General features: G+C 36.9%; 1 long non-coding RNA gene across 2 annotated transcripts; it reads right to left on the bottom strand.

Moving 5' to 3' along the window:
• Positions 1-3,185: 3,185 nt before the first annotated feature.
• Positions 3,186-6,738, bottom strand: LOC110779189 (uncharacterized). Of its 2 annotated transcripts, XR_002531047.2 has the most exons (8): positions 6,491-6,738; positions 5,966-6,181; positions 5,200-5,334; positions 4,433-4,544; positions 4,232-4,332; positions 4,080-4,113; positions 3,732-3,916; positions 3,186-3,641 (listed from the first exon to the last, which is right to left on the bottom strand). It is a non-coding gene; the product is annotated as an uncharacterized lncRNA (long non-coding RNA). The 2 variants fall into 2 exon arrangements; XR_002531048.2 differs by lacking the exon at positions 5,200-5,334 and having other exon boundaries at positions 6,491-6,736.
• Positions 6,739-8,201: the final 1,463 nt, after the last annotated feature.

Raw genomic sequence — 8,201 nt, 5'->3', positions numbered from 1 at the left:
CGCTTCCGATTAAATTTTCCGATTCCGGAATTCATTTCCGATACGAACAATATTTAATATTTCCGATTCCGGAATTAATTTCCGTTTCGAACAAATATTTAATATTTCCGTTTCCGGAATTATTTTCCGATTCCGGTAATATTTTCCGATTCTGACAATATTTCCGTTTCCGGCAATATTTCCGATTCTGGCAATATTTCCATTTCCGATAATATTTTCCGATACGTACCATGTTTCCGTTTCCGGCAACATCTACGACTTGGATAATATTTATATTTCCGATACGATCCATATTTCCGTTTCCGGCAATATCATCGTTTCCGGAGTATTCATTTCTTGCCTGTGACGATCTCAGCTCCCACTGAAACCAAGATCCGTCGATTCCGAATATTCATAGATAGAGTATTTAATGCCATTAAATACTTGATCCGTTTACGTACTATTTGTGTGAACCTACGGGTTCAGTCAAGAGTAAGTTGTGGATTAATATCATTAATTCCACTTGAACTGAAGCGGCCTCTAGCTAGGCATTCAGCTCACTTGATCTCACTGAATTATTAATTTGTTAATTAATACTGAACCGCATTCATTAGACTTAACATAGAATGCATACTTGGACCAAGGGCATTATTTCCTTCAATAGTCACATAGTTCGCTACACATAACTAAATTACAAACATGGATTTGAAAATTAAATATGTCACGTAGTTTATGATAGGCTTCTATGGGTAGTATTTGCGCCTGGCTTGGTACCGCTTCTATCGTAGATCCAACACATGCCCCGGTCGAGGTAGTGTCTTCAACAGACGAATTTCGCTCAAGAGGCCAACCCGCAAGTGCAAGACAAGGGGGCATGCAGGCGAGAGGGACCTAATGGGCGAGCGATTGGGTTCGGGATAGGTGTACTACCTGCACAAGTACCGAGTGGGCAACATGCGCGGCGTATGCACCCCCCTATTGGCGAAAAAGGGTATCCTTAGTCCCAACTCCCGAGGGAGCCGAGATTCGTTATGTTGTTCTGCCCGTTCACATTAATATGCTGATTTTCAGGTCATCCCAACTTGATGGGGAAATAAACGCGGGGTAGGATCGTTTCACCCTTCGGCTATTTTGATTACCTACAAGCACGAGTATTTCCTTCACTATCCCCAGCGAAGTCGCCACTGTGAGGAAGTCAAAAAAGCGCGAGGCTAATGCATGACCTCGTCCCTCGTGGGTGTGACGATTCTTTTTATTCAATCAAGTGTAATTGGATTTCCTGTGAGTATACACCCAATTGACTAGTAATATAGGAGTCGCCATTCAATTTTTAACGACAATGAGAAAAACTGAAAAAACCCGGTTATCGTGACATAAAGGGAGTGCAATTATGTTTGACCACGGCGGCCGTAGGTTCCCTTGTGATCCCTGGTGTGGGGATCTCTCAACATACACCCGCAAGGTAGAGATTGAGGGTTCGGGGGACTGTAACTACCGAGAGGAGTACTTCGCTCGTCGATAACTCCAGAGGCAGGATATCCTTACTAGCTCAGCATAAATAATTGAAGGGACATGCGTTGACTATTAAACTAATCTGAGTTGATTTTAGCAATATGCAACATATAATACTAATTCGATCGTGATTATCTGATTTAAATTGCATTAAGGGACCTAGCATGATAATCCGATTTCCCAAAAATATTATATTTGTTAGGCGTGATAGAACAATCAGATTGGGTTAGTTTAACAGTTCATAAAAAGGGCGAGGAAAGCAGTTAAATCATCGAAAAGGGACACATTACGACGCACCCTTGAGAGGTGCGTCACGGTTCTCAGAAAACTAACCACTTGTGTGTTCGATTTATGGGACAGGATACGTTCTGTTCGATTTATGGGACAGGATACGTTCTGTTCGATTTATGGATCGATTGCGACATAACGCGTGAACAGTTTCGCAGCGAGAGGCTTAGGCTAAGGGTTGGAGTCAATACTCAGAATATAATTGTGTGTTGTTGTGTGTTCCTTTCACGTCGAACTTAGGGGTCTATTTATAGGAAAAAGTGGCGTAGAAAGATAGTTTTTCAGGAATTTGAATACGAAACGGATTAGGAAAAGAATCTGTCCCAGGTATTTTCGGCGCCCAGCTCTGGGCGCTGGAATTTTCGGCGCCCAGGTCTGGGCGTTGGAAATAGGGTCTGGCAGAATTCTTTGTCAGATTGGACTCTAGAGTACGGAGTTCATTAAGAGACTTAATCCGAGTTATTTGGTGCGTATCAATCTTGTGACGGGATGCGTCTGGGCCCGTTACGAACTCTAGGCTCGTTAGGATTTTAATTAATACGTAACTCTTATTTCCGAATCATATTTAGAATAGGATTCTCGCAGTTTTCTATCTCATTAGGATTTATGTTGGAGTGCAACACCTAATTCTGACAGGTTTCTATCTTTTATGACTTGCCACTTTTAGAAGCTACCCTTTACGCCAGTTACTATTTTTAGCAGGTTTCCATAAATAGCAGGTTTCTATAAATAGCAGGTTTCGAGTGAAATGAAAAGGGGAATTGAGATTCGTTATTTTATAGGAGATGCGTTGTCAAGTGGAGATTTACGTTTTCATCATCGAACCTTTCCCTTTCGGGAATGGGGACAAAAGTAGGTGTCTACACCATCTAAATCCCTTTTTAAGGTTTTTCTGAGATTTAGGTGAAGCTAAATACAATAACTCATTCACATTTCAAGCAGCAGTTTCAAAAAGATTGAATCAGCTTATGGGCTGTTTCAAACTGAATATGGCCAAAGCCCTGAAAACTACAATCAGGGGTCTGACGCAAGTCTTACTTCCACGACCTAACATCAGTGTTTGAAAACCATAATTTCATTTTCAAGCAGGTTTTGATAAAGTATATATTGAAGTTTTTGGACTAGATTATTTATGAATAGGTCTACTTAATTCCAACTGCCTATATATGTTAAAGCACATAAGTGATATCTACTATTTGTAGTCGACATATATATTATTAAGCCCCCCCCCCCCCCCCCCCCCCCCCCCGCCCCACACACACAAGTATGATAATCGCCAGACTCACAGCCAAAGGCATAAAAAAGGATCTACAAGATTCCTGCTCGAATCTACACAAGAATTCTACATTCTAGTTCCCCCCGCCTCCCTCAAACCTAAGCAAATAAATTATAAAAGAAACAACCAGTCAAGATGGAAGTCTATGATATATTATAGCAGTATGTCCATCCACCTCCTAAACTAAACTACCATACTGGAAAAAGCAACCCATATGGATAACCACGTAAAGGTAAAATACACTTTTATGTTTATCAGTTCCATTGGCCAGGTTCAACGAATAAACAAACCAGCAAAACAAAACAGTAACAATCAACAAAAAAATCTACCGTGCAAAAGTCAGGAAAGAAATATAGAGCAAAGAAATTTATGTAAACTCTATTGATCACAGCCTGATAAGATGAATAATTTGTCTCACATAGAACCTGTTGATGCTCATCTTGAAGAATACAATATAAATCCAACTTCTCCATACCTTACCGAATCTTACTTTGGCAGATGTCAAAGCTTCACTACATTTGTCGAATTTGCCACAGTGAAATGTTGCCACACCTTCCAAAGTTCCAATAGCCCCAACCTCAAATATCTAGGAGGAACAAAAAAAACGTTATGCACCGGTCTGCTTTCCGGGCTTCTGAGATACAACAAGATAAGAAAAAAGAAGAATGTGACCTACAATGACAAATCTAGGCTATGACTGTTGTTAAGCTCTCTTGCACGAAAGACCATTTTTCCACGAGAATGTTCAATACTCTTCTAGATTTTGCAAGACGCTCTTTAGATTGAAAGAAAGTTGATGTCACAGAGCATAACGCATCACCACACCATATCAAATTGAAAGATCGGAATGTTGTCAATGCACTATGAATATAAACCAATGAATTAGAAATAATATAACCATATGCAAGAGACAACAAGAAGAAAGCAGTTGACCAGATACACCCAGATAAGCAATATACATCACTATAAGACACCAGTCGATAGCATAAGTTAGAAGCTCATAAAGAAAAAGAATAAGTAATACCTCTATGAATTCCGTATCAAGAGAGAAAGACCTCCTGGAAAACATAATGGATATCATGTTAATAACATCATAAGTAGAAAAAAATGTAACGAGAAAATTAAAAATTCATTTGAAAAATAATTTCTTCCTTTCAAAGACATGGTACCACTAACCTCTCCCATTAGAAGCACCTCTAATTTGCACTCTTTTTTTCTAATTGGTCGTTTCCCCTTTTTATATGCAGACCCATCATTATTGCTCTATCAAATTTAACCTATAAGGCACATGTGGTTGAATGTCAACATCTAAAATTGAAGAGATGCAGGAGCACCAGTTAGTGCATAAAGTAACACTTGTAATAAGCAAGCACATACCTTTTCTCAGACTCGGAATCCAGTTTAACCTTCTGCCCTCTGTGATCCTCCAACCCTATGTTGTAGTCCTAGATTGCTTGTGATCCATCAACATGTCTCTTGACGAGCATACCTACAACCAACCATATAATTTCAAGGAGGGTAATTTTGAGGCATTAGGTCAGTAGAAAATAAACCAGCAATCAACAGAGATCAAATTCTATTAACGCCCAAGCAATAGCCATCCTCATTCTCCTAACCCAGCAAATTATCGTGCATTTAAACCAACTATAGTAAAATAAATCCTAGAGTCCCAAATGAGAAAATACTAAGTTTGAAAGCATAACCCTACAACATAATACTCGAATAAAGTATGCTACTGTTAAACAGACGACAGGAATACACAAACAGAACAAAAATTAAGAATGAGCTCTCTGAGATACTTGATGGCTTTCGAAATGAGTTTGAAACAAAAAATGAAAGAAAACAAAACAAAAATTAAAAAATGAGCAATAAAAAAATTCCCTAAAACATCAAGCCTTTTGACAGCCTCCCCACCCTCGTTAGATCTTTATTTGTAGCGAACAAATACATAAGATTAAGAACCAATGATTTAAAAAGGGCCAAAATTAATGGGTTAATTTTAGAGATTGGTTTTGGATAAATACACGAGTGCAAAAAGGCGTGCGCGCACATGCACACACACACACACCCTATATATATAAGAAGTAAAGAAACAAATAAGAAATACAACATACACACAATGGATACTGATGAAATCAACTAACCAGATCACAAAACTTGTAAACATAGAACATCTCAACAGATTATCAAGGCTCCCTTCTCTCCATTTCAGAGACATTTAACCAAGAACCACATACTCCCACTAATGACATCAACCTTCAATGAATATTCCTCCCCCTCTGCCATTTTGAAACACAGACTAAGTAATCAAACAAAGAAATTGAATTCGAAAAAACCAGGATAACACCAATCAATCAGAGAAATAAAGAGATAAAAGCATAAAGGAAAATGAAATTTTAGGAGAGGAATATCCAAATTTTCTATTCTTTCTAGGGTTTGTGCGTATATAATAGATTCTAGGAAAGAAAACAAAATTTAGTGAATTCATGTGCATGCTGCAGCGAGTGCTTATGCTTACAAAACTCCTGATAGACCAGCACTCATGATTTATAAGATTCCGAATTGTTATATTCTACTCATATCATTCATCTAATGCTCCAGGTTTCTGCAGGTAAGCATACATATCAAAATGCCATACTGATGAGTATATAGAACAATCAAACTCAGCTAAATTTATGTTATTACTTAGAAGCATGTCCACTACAATATAACATCCTCATCTATTAAAAGTAATGAGCTACAATTGAGTTTTGAGATAAAATCTTACTAATTTGACGATTAACTTCAGAAATTACTTGTTCAGTTATACATCATTTATTCATTGCTAACATTTCTTTCAAAACTTTTCAAAGACTGTAAATTGACAATTGAGAATCAGCAAATAATTTGAGTAAATAAAATAAACCTTACCTCTCTAGAAAACATCCTGTTTTTCATTCACGCATTCCAGGGACTTCTGATCTCATCCATCCAACTTCGACTCTAATGTGCTCGCATTAGCATCCGAAATATTCAACCCATTCCTTCGAGGTAGACTTATCAAGGTGCGAAAACTTAGAAACCTGAGCTGGGTGTACAGTTACATATCACGAAGTGAAAAAATGAAACTGAAACTGCAATTGAAACCTGACAAAGATGACGAGATAGTGGTGAATATGCATTGAAGAAAAAAAACCTAGCCTACAATCGAATTTCATGAATTTATCAAACAAAATCCCTAACAATATTATTAGAGAAATAAATTAGAAATCGAAGCAATCGTTAAAAATGCAAAGCAACGTCACTAAAACCCTAAAATTAGAGATACAAGCACCGTAAAATGATTTACTTTCATGCTAATACTATTTTCAAGTGAAATCCCTAAAAGAATCAAAGAAATCAAACCCAAAAATGTCAAATACAAGCACAAAAAATCACCAAAGCACCTAATTTTACCTTGCAAGGGCGATTCTTGGTGACGATGGTGTCATATTTTAGTCTTTAAGCACCACCAAAAAGGAAGAGGAGTGGTAGTGAGCGATTACTCTGATGTCGAAGAAGATAAACAGGGGGAAAGAGGGCAGACTGGCGGAAGTACCATCGCCATGAAGAGGAGGGCAGAGGTATTAGCACCATGGTATGAGTAAAGCAGAAAAACGAAGAGAGAGAAAGGGGGGTTCACAAAGAAAAATTAAACAGATAGTCCATGGATTTCAGATAATAGGAGAAGGTTAGGGCGGTAAAAACACTATTTTTAAGAGAAATTGAGTTTTTTTCATGAAAGAATTCAAGGGTAGGAGTGTAATTCCACTATTCTTAAGGAAAATTTGAGGTATTCCTTGCTTTTTAAAGGGTTAGGATTATTCGGCTCCATTAAAACTTCCGCGTGTGTTCTCAAATTTCTATCATTTACAACAGTTTTAGGAACTACTAGTAACAATTTGTTATTCCAGTAAGAATCATTTCTATTTCTCCAAAGTCCAAATGTTGTAAATTATGGAACAAAACTGTACTCGGACTCCAAAATAACGCAAAGGCTTTGCTTGCCCTGAGGGTAAGTGGTCCCTGGGAACCCTTGCATTTAACTGGACCATTCCACGTCACCCTTAACACGTCATACCCAAAATTTCAAAACGAAATTTGAGTTTGTTTTTGAATTTGAAATTCAAAATCGATATTGTTTTTCCTTTTTTTTCTTGTCGATGATACCTAAGTCATATCTAATCTTCCATGAATGAAACTCAACTTGGTGTAATTTCTATGAATGAAACACAAACCTGTAATTTCTATGAATGAAACTCAAACCTGTAATTTCTATGAATGAAACTCAAGTTGGTATTCAACTTAACCAAATTTATCCACATTTTCTGAAATCCTAAAAAACTAAACAGGATAGCCCTTTCGGTTGTAATAAAAATCGATGGATTTTTGAAATCTGTTATTCGTTTCCACAACCATCAATACCAGTGTATGTGGATATGAATAAATGAGGAGAATCCAATGTTTTTTAAAAGTTGGTTGCAGAAGATGAAATCGGAGAAGATGATGGCGGAGAATCCAATGCTAAACCGATAGGCTTTTAAAAAAATTTGGGTGGGTTGGGAATATTAAGTTTGCGTGAAATCGAACCCGTGACCTTAGAGTAATCATGTCGAAGAGCAATGTGCAGTGGTAGTAACCATTGTGACAGTGAGGCAAAGCCATTGGCTATTGTCATTGTAAATTGTAGTTAAACGTTACCATAACAATTAAGTTGAATGTATATCCTTCCTTGAAGTTGTATCTCAAAAATCGAGTAAAACAATTATTTTGTATAAAAAGTTGAATAAATTCAAAAACCTAATAAGTTTGTAAAACAAATAATTGTATAAGTTTTGTAGTTATCTTAAATTGTTTCGTTTATTTTATGTTTTCAATTTTTGTTACTTTGGATTAAAAAAAGTCATTAGAAACAAAGAGTACTGGAAAAGAGTAATTAAACATATATCCAATAATTCAAGAAGTAATGAAAATGCCATAATTCATATTGAATAATGATATTATAATTGTGTACACAATTTCGACATGATAATATCGTACACAAATCCAAAAACTTTAGGCCATACAAAAGTTGTTAATAGTAATTACAAACCCAAAAAATTTAGGCCATTAAACCCTTCCGAAATAC

Source organism: Spinacia oleracea, chromosome 2, assembly GCF_020520425.1.
Source record: "Spinacia oleracea cultivar Varoflay chromosome 2, BTI_SOV_V1, whole genome shotgun sequence".
NCBI lineage: Eukaryota > Viridiplantae > Streptophyta > Magnoliopsida > Caryophyllales > Amaranthaceae > Spinacia > Spinacia oleracea.
Note: the sequence above shows the minus strand (reverse complement) of the source record. Positions and strands in the feature narration are given on the sequence as shown.